At 39.5% G+C, this 15,261-nt stretch overlaps 1 protein-coding gene across 14 annotated transcripts in view; it reads right to left on the reverse strand.

The window, feature by feature from the left end:
• TRPM3 (transient receptor potential cation channel subfamily M member 3) overlaps positions 1-15,261 on the reverse strand; it is a 1,070,052-nt gene that overhangs the window by 224,630 nt on the left and 830,161 nt on the right. The window lies entirely within an intron of this gene.

Consider the following 15,261-nt stretch of genomic DNA (forward strand, 5'->3'; position numbering starts at 1 on the left):
TAATAAATTACCTAGGGGATATAGCATCTGCCATTTGCCATCATTGTGTCCTTTACTATAGGGTGAGTTGCCAGGCACATGATGGGCAAACATTGGTTGAATTCAGCTGAATTAAGGAATTTCATCTATTTACACTGAGTCAATAGACACTGCTGTTTTCAAGTAAAAAATTACCCTAACATCAGCACTTATGTATGTTCAATCTAACATAATAAAGAGAAGTACTGAAAACAAATGTCCATAAGAGACATGAAGAGAAAAGAAAGTGAAAGAAAAGTGAAAGTGTTAGTCTCTCAGTCATGTCCTACTCTGCAACCCCATGGACTGTAGCCTGCCAGGCTTCTCTCTCTGTCCATGGAATTCTCCAGGCAAGAATAGTGGAGTGGGCAGCCATTCCCTTCTCAAGGAGATCTTCCTGACCCAGGGATCAACCCTAGGTCTCCCTCATTGTAGGCAGATTCTTTACTATCTGTGCCACCAGGGAAGTCCATGAGAAACAAATTAGTTTTCAAGTGACACCTCAAGTTATCATCATTGGTGAATGAATAACTTCTTTTGTTCAATTTGGTGTCACGTTGTATTTTTTCACTCTATCTTGTCAGTATAGTTAGAAAAATGGGCAGTTCCATAAAAATGAGATGTTTTGTAAGGTACACAAAGCAGTTATCTTAAAAAGGAAAGAATCAGGCATTTGTACCATTTCTGTAAATATGAAAAACCCCTCAGTCACCTCAGTTCTTTCTCTTCCCCCTTCTGCTGTGGTATTTTATCTTTTATCAAGAAACTACTTCCCTATGAGAAATGAGTTTGATGTTTGATTTCTTGCTCCATTAGTAAAAGATTCTATTAGACTTGTGTGACCAGTTTTACTTCTAAAGTATAAGTACAACAGTCTCCTAGGGCCTTATCTCTTCTAAGTCAGTGTTTTTCATGGTTTGATTTTCATCTGCAAAGAATTCTCCAAAATGCCAGTTACACAAAGAAGAATGCTATTTTAAATTTACATTTAAAAAATGTAAGAAAATGACAATTGTTGATTAAGACAAGAAGCCAAGATTTCTTTTTGTTCCCGGAAGGAATTGTGAGAGAGATGACTCATAGTCTCATCAGAGTTTTCTGTGGATGGGAAGTTTTTGAGCATTAACTCTCTCAAATCCAAGAAGAGGGAAGTAAAAGGTCATGCTGTTCTCCTTTGACCCAGAGCCCTAAGGACTCAGACAAAATGGCATTTTAAAGCTCTGTTTTGGTGTCTATGAAGGAGACACTTTATCCACTGCTGTTGATTATGATTCAGTTCTTGTTGAAAGGCATGTTGAAGATTAACTTGAAATGTTAATACAGCATACTTCTTTTTGAGGAGAATTTTCTGACACAAAAAATACCCACTCCTATACAGATTTATATTCTAAAGTGCCTTGGAAAAGAAACTCTTTTCCAAGGTACATTAAAAGTTATTTTATAAAGCATTTTATGTTTAAACATAAACATATGTTTAAAGATATTTTATAAGGTATTTCCAAAGTACCATGCCATTTAGTTTTCTCCTTTGCTTTTCTTCAGCACATACTCCCATATTGTTTCATGTCAAGGGACAATACACCATACCATTTGTTTTATACCAAATGATAACATTTACACTATTTCTCGGATCTTCTAAGAGAGGCTAAATCCTGTTTAGCCTAAATTGGCTAAATTCTCATTCTTGAGCACTGATTCTATCCGTGGATCATTACTCCTACTCACAGACCAACTATGAGCCATTCATGGAGGAAGAAGTCATAAAATGGACCTTCTAGAATGTTCCTGATCTAGAGTCTACCAGACAATAGGCAAGATGTCTGGAAAATTCTCCTCTCTTTGAGAGGAAACACAGGTGCAAAGGGGACTTTCCTGGTGACTTAGACAGTAAAGGATCCACCTGCAATGCAGGAGAGCTCGGTTCAATCCCCGGGTCAGGAAGATCCCCTGGAGAAGGGCATGGAAACCCCCTCCAGTACTCTTGCCTGGAGAATCCCATGGACAGGAGCATGGTGGGCTACAGTCTATGACGTCACAAAGAATCGACACAACTGAAGCGACTGAGCACACACACATGCATGGGTGGGTGCAAAGGATCACTTTTCATGGGCAGAAATGTGAGCAATAAGCTGTCAGTTGTATCTGTCAATAAATCAAATTGTTATACCCTAGAAATATAGAAGCATTTAGATGGTCATATTTCCTGTATTTGAAATGAAGCTGTAAGCAACTGAAATGAAGAAAACAACTATATTAATTCAGATATATATATTTCAGGGCTAAAAATTAGATGGAGCAAAATATCAAAACATTATCTATTTTTTCATAAATTGAATATATCCAATATATCTAATGACTCCAAATTCTCTCCCATTTCCTTTAGATAAAAATTTGTTCCACAGACTATAAAAACCCTTAAAGCCTAAAATAAAAGCAGTTTTGATTTTCTTAGTTACAGGTGGTAGAGAATCAGGCCATGCCTAAAAATATGCTTTGTGTAAATTAAATGTGCCAATATATGGTAACATTAAACTTTTTTGTCAATACACACACAGATACACACACACACACATGCACCCCACTCTCATGTATTGTCTTTTTCTGAGAAAAGAAAATGATATAAAATAATTAGTAATGATCCAAAGTAATGGTCCTTAGCCTATTTTTTTTTGAGACAAGAATCTTTGAATACTTTTGTGATTCCAATGAAAGCTAATGATCTTTTTCCAAGAAAAACAAAGGCACATAAGGACAGTCACAAAAATGCTTCTATACAGTTTCAAAAGTTCATGGATTCCTGAAGTCTATTCATAAAACCTTGCTAATGGACCCTCACAAAGCCTCACCTAAATTAAGAACATTGATATACAGTTGGTCATCTGTATCTGTGAGTTTCACATCCATGAATTCAACAAACTGCAAGTCAAAAAAAAAAAAAAAATTCCAGCAAGATCCAAAAAGTAAAACTTGAATTTGCTGGTCATTGGCAATTAATTTCATAGCATTTACTTCTATTAAGTATTATAAGTAATTTAGAGATGATTTAAAGTTTACTGCAGGATGTGCATAGGCTGCCTGCAAATACTGCACCATTTTATATAAAGGACTTGAGCATCTGCAATTTTGGTATCTGGGAGGTGGGACTGGAACCAATCTCCCGAGGATACTGAAGGACCACTATATATGCAAAGAGCATCAGTTTGTGTTCTTTTATGAAGCTCACTGAAAGTCAAAGTGTTAGTTGCTCAGTCATGTCCGACTCTTGTGACCCATGGACTGCTAGGCTCCTTTGTCCATGGAATTCTCCAGGCAAGAATACTGGAATGGGTTGCCATTCCCTTCTCCAGGGAATCTTCCCCACCCAGTTATCGAACCTGGGTCTCCTGCAATGTAGGCAGATTCTTTACCATCTGAGCCACCAGGGGAATTCAGTCCCACCACTTCATGGCAAATAGATGGGAAACAATGAAAACAGTGCAGACTTTATTTTCTTGGACTCCAAAAATCACTGCAGATGGTGATTGCAGCCATGAAATTAAAAGATGCTTGCTCCTTGGAAGAAAAGCTATGACCAACCTAGACAGCATATTAAAAAGCAGAGACATTACTTTGCTGACAAAGGTTTGTCTAGTCAAAGCTATGGTTTTTCCAGTAGCCATGTATAGATGTGAGTGTTGGACTATAAAGAAAGCTGAGTGCCGAAGAATTGATGCTTTTGAACTGTGGTGTTGGAGGAGACTCTTGAGAGTTCCTTGGACTGCAAGGAGATCAAACCAGTCCATCCTAAAGGAAATCAGTCCTGAATATTCATTGGAAGGACTGATGCTAAAGCTGAAGTTCCAATACTTTGGCCACTTGATGTGAAGAACTGACTCACTAGAAAAGACCCTGATGCTAGGAAAGATTGAAGGTAGGAAAAGAAGGGGATGACAGAGGATGAAATGGTTGGATGGCATCATTGACTTGAATTTGAACAAGCTCAGGGAGTTGGTGATGGACAGGGAAGCTTGGTATGCTGTAGTCCATGGGGTCACAAAGAGTCAGACACAACTCAGCAACTGAACTTAACTGATGAAACACACTGAGGCATCTGAGACAGGTTCTAGAAAAGGTTTTCAGACAAAACAGTAGTCTGGGGAAACTGTATCACATTGTTACTGTCCAGTTATATTGATTAACCAAACTTCCCACTGTCTATAGTTTATTTCTCCTCCTATCCTTCATGTCTTTCTCTTTTCCTTGTTTTTCTTTATTTCTTCCATTCACACTTTCTTTTCTAAATGGTATTTTGGATAAGGGACATTTTAAAAGTCTCTAGATAAAATAAATTTTATAAATCTGTAGCATATGACCTCATTAGTAAAGAAAAAAGCTTTTTAAAATATCAAGAATGGTATATTTTTATTAGTGAAATAAAGAAAGCATTTTGAGAATTCACTGAAGACCCAACTGGATTCATAAGGACCACTACCAATTTATGCCCACAAAGGAAATAATATAATTACTATGAAGAGCTTCACAAATGTACTTGCTCATCTGAAACTACTGACTGACCATTCACAAAAAGCAGTTTAGATTTATAGTTTTTAAAAAATACAACCTTTATTATTACCAAAAAGTTCTCATTTTATCTAGGTCCCTCAGAGACTTTTTTTGGTCAATACTTGCTCTTTTGGTTTTGGTGAAAGTAGGTTAATTCCTTACTTGATAATAATAATTTTTCATTTTCTACCAGAACCAAGAACTTCTTAGAGATTTCCATTAGAATTTAATTTTAGAGCAACACAATGTTGCTTAATTAAGAAGAGGCAAGATGTTTGCCACACTCTTTATAGTTCTTATAATTTTGGAACTAGAAGCATTATAGCCTATAAAAAAATGTGAGCTTGAGTAATGGACTTAGCAATCTAGAGGATTCCAGGTTGACCCAGGGCTTTTAAATTATAAACTGAGCCCCAATTAATGGTTCTTTGCAGAAGATAACCTTTTAGACTTTTGTCTCATTTTGTTATACCTGCTATGCAGTTCAGCCTGGGCTACCAATAATTCAAATGTTGTCAAAATTGGCACTAAACAAAGACCAGGTTGGGTACTGTGAAGAAGGGAAGTGGAAGGGATAGAAGAACGTCTTAAAATTCCAAAAGAGTTTTTTCCCCTTTCTCTTTCTATTGACATGAGACTATAATCTATGATCAGTTCAGCCACATGTAAAAGTATTTGGTGTACTGTAGTGAAATTCTTGGACAACTAGAATTTTGATCCAACTAAATTAATCCTTTGGTTTACTGTCAACCTTACTGTATATGACCTAAAATGACAATGGGCTCAAGGAATACTGTATTTTTTGTTGGAAAACAGTTTATTATTTACATAATGATGGCGCATAGAAGATTGATATTAAGTCAGTGACCAAAGCCACACATCATGTGATCATTATAGTATAGGTCATTTAGAAAAGAAGCTTGAAACTTTACATGAGAGATGACTTCTTGAAGATCTTAGTCATTTTGAGACCAAGACAGGGTTGGGTAGACATTTCTGTTTACCAGATAAAACTGTTTAGCAGTAACATGGACACAGTTAACTCACTGGCCTTGCCAGTTCTGGGATTATGTGATTCTTAATGATTCAGAAGTTTGTCAAGAGAATTCATATGCTTTGAAAGTATGCACATAGTGAGAGTTTGTCAATATAGTTTATGCTGCACAATTTTAAATTTATATTAGTAAAATTTGTACATTATTAAAAAGCACTGAACAGATCCTCTTTATCCAACTTCTCATTTGAATAGTCTGGTCTTGGATTCAATGGTTGACTCAACCAATAGATATACTGGTCACTGTCTCCTATATTTGGATTATAAAGGGGTGATAAACTCACTAAGCCACTAAGGTCTTGTAGTTTACAAACAGAACTTTATACAGATTGGGGGGTGGGGTGGGTGGCAACAATTACTGTAGTGATGGGAGAAGAAGCAGTCAAGCTATTAGCATCTACCTGATTTTAATAGGCACCAGTATACTGCCTACTTGAGAAATAGTGACTGAAGTTTGCATAACACTACAGCTTTTTATAAGTATTGAATAGTTTTAGAATTAGGTTTTTGCTACCCTTAATGCAACTCTTCTGTGGTCTGGAAATTCTGGGATGGATTTGTGAAAATTAAATAAAGCTGGTAATCAGCTATATTTGACAACACTCGATGCTATTCTTGGTTATTAAGTTTAGTGCTTCTTACAATTAGGAAGTTTACCAGAACATGAATATTCAGGTATAACTGTAGAATATTACTCTACAGAAAATAATATTTTAATATGCTTTTTTTCCCCAAAATAAACATGATTGGAAATCTCTGAGCTACTAAGGAGCAGCATGAGCCCAAGAAAATATCTAGGGATGATATAAAAAAACGCACCTCATTTTAACTAGAATGTCTCTTCAGTCTTCAAAGGAAGCAGATGTTTTAGATACTGCCTTCATGTTTTGGAGATAGAATACATTATCTATCCAAGAGAACAGAACTATAATTGGAATGTGCCTGATCTTACTTGGAAATGGGTAATAAACCCATTTGTTTTAACAAATCCTGACCATATACTCAATTGGTAAATGCGAATTCCAGTTCAAACCAATATCATGTATCATTATTATTACACTTTTTTGTCACTATAATTCTGCACCTAAATGGATGCTTAGAAAATTATTTGGAAATATAAAATACAGCACAAATTATTAAGAAGTCAGAAGAAAATCACATGCAACAAGATGCTTCACTGTTAGACATTTGATCTAGTCTTCACCTTTGCCTGTCCTTAACTATATGGAAAGTCCTCAGATGCTCTTTTCTCAGTGTGAGGACCCTGGCAGGAGACAGTAGTTGGGGGTCCTTTGTAAAAGAAAAATTGGGGATGGAAGAGGTTCTTTTTTTTGAGGTAGGGTTTTAAGAGGCAATATTCAAGCCTAACTTGGGTGTAAGCATACCATCTACACAGTGTCAGGTAGGCCTTCGTTTTAGAGCATAACTGATGCTCATGTGGGAAGCCTGATCACCAGTCATGGTGACTCCTCTGCTTCTCTCACTCACAAGGTCTATCAAGGAACTTCACTCCGACAGCAGACGGGATTTAGATGGCTTTCCAAGAGTTCTAAGTCCAAAGGCAGAGACAGTGATCACACCACTCTGAATACCCTTGACTCCTGGAGAGGGGCACTCTCTTCTACAAGCCAGCTAGGCAGGGGCATTGCTTGCTCCCTCCCTGGCAATGTGGGCCCCAAGACTGGGGTTCTGCCTTGATTTCAGTGAGGTTTTCTGGAAGCACTTTGTCATGCAACAGCACCACCATCCCAGCCCTACACTCTGGAAGCCTGGCCCTGTCTCACTCTCTCAGATGACACTTTTCTTTAGATCACAGGATCCTGTCTGGAACTGGGCTGAACCTGTCCTGTCCTGATCTCCACCTCTGATTCTCAGTTCCACAACTGCCTCTACCTTCGCTTATCTGCTGCCTCCTGTTGACCCCCACTTTCCGGCTCAGCATGGGTCACTCTCTTCTATTTTACCCCCTTACTACTAAAAACTTTGACAATATGTTTACACAAAACTGCTAACATGGTAGCTGGAATTATGCAGAAATGCATCTTGATATGAATTGATAAACCAAAAATATATTTTAGAATTCTACACACGTCTAGTACACAGAGTTGGCATACAATTCATAGGGTTGTTTAGAGTGATAAATTGAGCTATTTGTAAAGTACATAGAACAGAGCCTGGCACTTACTGAGAACTATGTGGTTAAACAAACACAACAGTAAAGATTCTTATTTATATTTATTAGGTGCATAAAAGGTTTCTACTTTAAATGTATAAATGATTCATGAAGATAAATGTACTTTATGTATTTAAACCAAAAGAATGCTCAGACAAATAATTTGAAACACACTTTTCTGAAGTCTGAATATTCTCTCATGCAGACCAATAATATGCTTAGGAAGCCCAATTCCTTTATCTTGTATCCAAAACACTAGAAGTCTCTGCTTTGGTGTAGGTGATCTTTCGTGTCATTCCCCAAATGCTTTCTACCAAGGGGCTTCTCCTCAGTGATTCAATCAACTTAAGTCTTTCAAATTCTCTGGGTTGGATAGAGATGTAAATGCCAAGGAACAGAACCCATAAGTTGATTTCAAGGATATTAAATGCTAATAAACAAACTTAGCTTTTGACTTAGTCAATGGAAAACAGTTATCCTCTCATGGCCAGATAGCTCTGACTGAAATGTTCTGCTATTAATGTCTGTATGTTTTTAGGACATCCAAACAACATCCCATGTGAATCATTTCAAAAGCAAGGGAACAGCCAATCCCAAAGGCTATAAGGCAAGTATTACTTTCATAAAAGGAGAGCGCCAGCATTATTTTCTTTGAGGCCATTGTTTGCAGGCTGAATGTTTTAATGTAATTGATCTAAGTCTACAAGGAAACTCACTCAAACAAAGCAATAGCCTTCCTAGTTTCTGCTCTGTTCAAAAGCCACATCAAAAGGCATTCCTTGCCTTCTCAAATATAAGGTAATCAAAGTGGTTCTAACTCATTTTACTTTTTAATTCTTTGCCCACACTCCCCTATAAATGTGCCAGGAACCAAGTCCACAGCTTGTACAAGTTCCATTGGCTTCTTGGCAGAATTCATAAGCAGCAGAGCAGCCAGGGGAATTATGAATTGAAAAAACATGGACAGACCTAGCCCACAGTGCAGGGCATACCTGGGTAGGAGAGGGAAATGGTAAGAGAAAGGAAAATATTGCTGGTAATGGCAAAATGGCATATTAATTTGCCCTTTCAAAATAATTTTTAAAAATCTCTCTGCATCATTTGAAGGAGTCTGCAATTACTTCTCCCTGGTCTAAATGTGAAAAGTTTTATTCTCTCTTTGAGGCATATTCTTCTTAACTTACTCTTTCTGGAGAACTTACATGCATCCTGCAGTTCCCAGGTTCAAAGACAAGTCTACCTTACGCCCCCCTTTCACCCCCCCACCAGGCAGAACTAACTATTCTCATTGTGTGTTCTTATAGTATTTTTTTTTTTAAGAAGCCCATGCCAATGGATATTCTTTATAAATTTGTCAACAAACTATTTTGTTATAAAAGAAAAAATTCTCATAGTACCTCATATGCTGCTGCTGCTGCTAAGTCTCTTCAGTCGTGTCCGACTCTGTGCGACCCCAGAGACGGCGGCCCACCAGGCTCCCCCGTCCCTGGGATTCTCCAGGCAAGAACTCTGGAGTGGGTTGCCATTTCCTTCTCCAATGCATGAAAGTGAAAAGTGAAAGTGAAGTCCCTCAGTCGTGTCCGACTCCTAGCAACCTCATGGACTGCAGCCTACCAGGCTCTTCCGTCCATGGGATTTTCCAGGCAAGAGTACTGGAGTGGGGGTGCCATTGCCTTCTCCATATCTCTCATTAAATTCCAAGTTTGGACATCTCTTTTCTCTCTAGGTCGGTTTATCTTTGTATCCACAGCATATCAGATAGTGTTCTACATGTGGTAGTTGCTCACTAAAATTTGGGTACAGAAGGAAGGCAAGATACTGAATCTCCTCAAGTATATCTTGATTGCTCATAGATTAGACAACAATGTAATTATTTCCATAGAAATTTTCAAATCTTTTATGATATAAACAAGTTTCCCTCAGTCTGATTTCAAGGCACTCCAATCTGATTTAAATTCTCATGAAATCAGGAAGTGAAGTGAAGTGAAAGTCACTCAGTTATGTCCTACTCTTTGCAACCCCACAGAATTCACCAGGCTGGAATACTAGAGTGGGTAGACTTTCCCTTCTCCAGGAGATTTTCCCAACACAGGAATTGAACCTGGGTCTCCTGCATTGCAAGTGGATTCTTTACCAACTGAGCTATGAGGGAAGCCCTCATGAAATCAGGAATTATACCAATGCCCAGTTTCTGTGCTCATTAGTTTTCCTTGGACTACTGAGATTGCTTTCTGATTTCTCTGCCTCTTCAACAAACATCACATATAACTGCTAGTTATCATCTGTAAATAGTCTTCTCTGTTAATAATCTTTAGTGGGTTCCCAATGCTTATAGATAAAAGTCCAAATCATTTTGCATGACAGACAAGGCTCCCTATATGCTGGACCCAATCTTTATTCACAGCCTCATCTCTCCAGAACTTTCTGTTCACTCTGATTCTAGTCTCATCTAGACTATCTTCTCTATCCTCCATCTAGGATTATTTTAAAATTTCTTTGCTGCTGCTGCTGCTGCTGCTAAGTCACTTCAGTCATGTCCGACTCTGTGCGACCCCTTAGACAGCAGCCCACCAGGCTCCCCCGTCCCTGGGATTCTCCAGGCAAGAACACTGGAGTGGGTTGCCATTTCCTTCTCCAATGCATAAAAGTGAAAAGTGAAAGTGAAGTCGTTCAGGCATGTATGACTCTTCGAGACCTCATGGACCGCAGCCTACCAGGCTCCTCCATCCATGGGATTTTCCAGGCAAGAGTACTGGAGTGGGGTGCCATTGCCTTCTCCAAAATTTCTCTTTAGCTATCCTAATTTTCAGAGAGGATTATCTCTCCCTACTCTAGATTTCATGAGGAGGAACTTTTCCTAAACTCATCCTTGGGTTTCCTATGCTCTTTTACTCACTTGGTAAATTGAAGAAGAATAATTGGATTTGCTCACTCTTCTTTCTCTTGGCATCTTCTTGCCTGCAGGAAACCCAACATCTCCCAACTCCTCCAGTACTGGCCCTGAGGATGTGTGCAGTGGATGGGGGATGAAGGCTTACTGTGGAATTCTGCATAATGCTGGTGAGTCAATAAACCCACTTGGTCAATAGTCTAAAAGTCATGTCTGCTAACTTGTCCCTCAACTAAAAATGATATTCTGTGTTCCATCAACTACTTCTTTTGTTTCTCAAAGTGTTTAGAACTCGGATGAGGAAGAGAGCTGCTATTTATTGTGGACCCTTATAAACTCTAACTCAATCTTCCAAGTCCAGCTCAAATTTTACTAATTCCTGAGGCCGTTCCTAACTCCCTGAGGCAATATTAATTATTCATTCCTTGTAGTCCCATTGTTTAGTTTTTTATTTTTCTACATATCCTTTGGCATTTTAAAAATTCTGTTTTGCTTTAATGAAAGTTTCATTCACTGTTGTAAACTCTTTGGGACAGAGACAACATTCTAGTTTCTACAGTGCCCCACACTTAGAAGGCAGTTCAAATAAATGCTTGTGAAATAAAATTAGAAAGTACAATGCCTAGGGTCTATACCTTGGGACTACTGCTGCTGCTAAGTCGCTTCAGTCGTGTCCGACTCTGTGCGACCCCGCAGACGGCAGCCCATCAGGCTCCTCCATCCCTGGGACTCTCCAGGCAAGAACACTGGAGTGGGTTGCCATTTCCTTCTCCAGTGCATGAAAGTGAAAGTGAAGTTGCTCAGTCGTGCCGACTCTTAGTGACCCCATAGACTGCAGCCTACCAGGCCCCTCTGTCCATGGTATTTTCCAGGCAAGAGTACTGGAGTGGCTGCCATTTTCTTCTCCATACCTTGGGGCTAGCACACCTGAAAAGAAGTGACTAAATAAATAGGTTGTTGTAAAGAGACTGAGTGTCATATCTCTATACTATTGATGAAAACTGCTGAAATAGAGATGACAGCCATTTAAATGGCCCCTGGTGTTCTTTCACAGGCTTTTACCATTGGCCTCAGTGGTGGTTAGACCTAGATGAGAACATGCTCAGTAACCTGGATGAGTGCTCACAGTTTGCCTGTCCATCTGGATTAAATTTGGAAGAGTCCAGATTCTTATTTCTCAGAATTGGACCTAGCTAGAGTGACAACACAGAGAAGGCAATGGCAGCCCACTCCAGTACTCTTGCTTGGAGAATCCCATGGACAGAGGAGCCTGGTAGGCTGCAGTCCATGGGGTCGGGAAGAGTCGGACACGACCGAGCGACTTCACTTTCACTTTCATGCATTGGAGAAGGAAATGGCAACCCACTCCAGTGTTCTTGCCTGGAGAATCCCAGGGACGCTGGAGCCTGGTGGGCTGCCATCTATGGTGTCGCACAGAGTCAGACAAAACTGACACGACTTAGCAGTAGCAGCAGCAGAATGACAACATGTCCTGGCCACTGGGTAAAAGGATGCAAGGTTTACACTCTTCCCCTTGCTGGAAGAATGTCCATAATAGTTATTACTTCCTCTGGCTTACTATATGACTAAAGCGGAAACCTAATTCTGTCTCTGACGTGATGGATACATATTAGCAGCTATGCTGCTGTAGACCAGGAGTGACCTTCATTTACCACCCAAGTTATTGTAGTTATTAAGATAACTGACTGCTATTATCATGTATGAGACAATGGAAGGGTACTGATTATTTGGGATTTAATATTGATATTTAATTCAATTTCTGACCAGCAGTTGGGAAAAGCAATACATTTTTATTTGATTATCTGGCATCTTTTCCAAAAGATAATGTGCTCAATCTGATCAAAACTTGACTGTTAGTAAATTCTAAGTGAGAAAATGGTGATAGTGTCATGGGGAACCTTCTTTCTTCTGGTTTCAAGTTTCCATGAGGAGGGAGCTCCATTTGGGTAACTCATCTAGCCTTCTGTCCTTCTCTTACTCATCTCCACATTTATAATTGAGTAATCTGGTTGAGGAGAAGGCAATGGCACCCCACTCCAGTACTCTTGCCTGGAAAATCCCAGGGACGGGGGAGCCTGGTGGGCTGCCGTCTACGGGGTTGCACAGAGTCAGACACGACTGAAGCGACTTAGCAGCAGCAGCAGCAACCTGGTTGAAAAGTCTTTCGGTGAGGAGGATTTATCATCTTTTTTCCTTTTCCTCCATGGACCAGTGCCTGTCAGTGATATTAGTAAAGTTGTTTCTGTAGACCCAATTTTCTTCTCTGGTTGGCTGCCTATGGGCTGAAGTAAGCAGGCAAACCCATTTGGCCCTCACACTAAGTCATTATCTCCAACTACTTCATCATTAATAAAAGTGATATTTTGATCTCCATCTGCTTGACTCTAGTGTTCAACTCTCAATTTGAATCTTGTCCTGTCAAGAGTGAGTTATAATTTACTGGACTTCCTCAAGGTCCAACATCATGAATCACAATGCTGTTATTTCTGTTTCTGGCATTCATTTTGAAGCAGCATTTAACAAATTTGAGCCTCTGGTTCAAGTTTGTGAGCATGATCTTATTTTTCAAATGCAAATAAAGCCTTTTCTGAAGACAATTTTTCCTTAATGTCCTTATAGTTCCTTAAAAGGAAACAACAACTGCCACAGATTTTAAAAAGCTTATCAAAAAATGGAGCCCAAACAAGGTGCTTATGAATTTCTGGGTTGCAGTGAATGACTATATGTAGTGAAGTCTACTCAGCCAACTGACTGAAGGCTCTTTCCCCCACAGGTGAAGTAGCAGCTAGAGCTAGAGCACCCACCAGTTGCTGGGCACTCAGCCAGGCAGATTGTACATGCTCACTCAATTTGCTCACCAACTCTATGATAGAGGTATTATCATCCACATTTTACAGTTAAATGGAGGCATTGAGAGCAAATTACAAGTCTGAACAGGGTTTCAAACAGAGGTCTGTTAGGAAATTCAGAGCCTGCACTCTGCATTCTACTTGGCTTGTCTCTCACTATGGTGACTATGTAATTTATCATACAAAAACCAGGGCGTTCTCGTAAATGAAGAGGTCATCATTAATCATTTCTGGGGGATGAAAACCAGAACTATTTAGTTTTGGACAAACCTATACATATGATCTCTCTAAGGTTTCAAATGAAGTTCTAGCAGATTTTTTAAAACAGATGCCAATTTCAGATATTTAGAAAGGAGCCTGAGTTTATTCACTGCCTCTTTGCTTGCCTCTTCCTGGCTTACAAAAGCCACGACTCACTAGTTGCCCCTCCCTGATTCCTGAGATCCAGTTTCTAGTGCCATCTAAATAAAGCACAGCTGTTCATTATCAGAGATATTTCTTCCTCTAGACACACAGAGGGATGAAGCTCCAAGGAAGGATTAGATCATTAAGCAAAGGAAAATAGCAACAACAATATCAGCAGCACCTGCATAAATCCTTTAGGGGGGAATGATCAATTTAAAGTTTTTCTCATGTTCTAGCATATCCTTGTTGGTGCTGGAAATAAATCACTTCTTTTCTCTCTTATAAATAAATGCCTCATTACATTCAATCTCTTATGCACACTGGGGTATCGTGATGAGAAATCAGATAGTCAAAACCTAGGGGCATGCAGGGGTATTCTGGGTCCTTAATCACTGGAGGTGGTTAACCTCATTATCCTACTCTGTCAGGTTGGTGGGAAGTAGCCACTTGGCTTGGAGAAGGAAATGGCAACCCACTCCAGTGTTCTTGCCTGGAGAATCCCAGGGACGGGGGAGCCTAGTGGGCTGCCGTCCCTGGGGTCGCACAGTCGGAAACGACTGAAGCGACTTAGCAGCAGCAGCAGCCACTTGGCTTATTACTACTGTTGCCATGAAGAGTCATTTGACTGCAATAATAAGTGCTAACTTATTAGGGTTAGCACTTTAGGGTTATCCTAATGTTTTATATATATATATATATATATATATATATATATATATAAAAGAGTGTGACACTCAAAGGACTGCTCTTAAAACCCTGATTCTAATGTGCAAAGAACTAGTTTGTGCACTGAAAATTATCACAAGAAAGGGTGGGTGGAAATGCCCATTTTTCAGTTCTCGGCTCTTCTTACCATTAGTGCCTTCTCTAGCAGGATGGCTATCAAACCTAGCATGCTCCAGAATCACCTCGAGGATCAGCTAAAATACATTCTGATCAGTGGGTCTAGAATGGGACTTGAGGATGTGCATTTCTTTACCAGCTGATCCACAAGGGAAGCCTGAGGATGTACATTTCTAACAAGTTCCTGGGTGATGCTATTGTTGCTGGTCCAGGGACCACACTTTGAGAACTACTGTCTTCACAGTACAGGGAGTGGAGACTCTGGCCTTTGAAAAGAAGTGAAATCTAAGATGTGCCCCTTGGAGTAAATTAACATGAAAGCCCCTGCAGTAGTACTGAAATATCCTTGTTGTATTTCCAATAGTCTATTAAAGTCTAAACAGGAGTCTGCAAACTTTTCCTATAACAGGCCAGACAGCAAATGTTTTCAGCCTTGCAGGCCAGGTGATTTCTGTTGCAAGTGATC

This window comes from Bos indicus x Bos taurus, chromosome 8, assembly GCF_003369695.1.
Source record: "Bos indicus x Bos taurus breed Angus x Brahman F1 hybrid chromosome 8, Bos_hybrid_MaternalHap_v2.0, whole genome shotgun sequence".
Taxonomy (NCBI): Eukaryota; Metazoa; Chordata; class Mammalia; order Artiodactyla; family Bovidae; genus Bos; species Bos indicus x Bos taurus.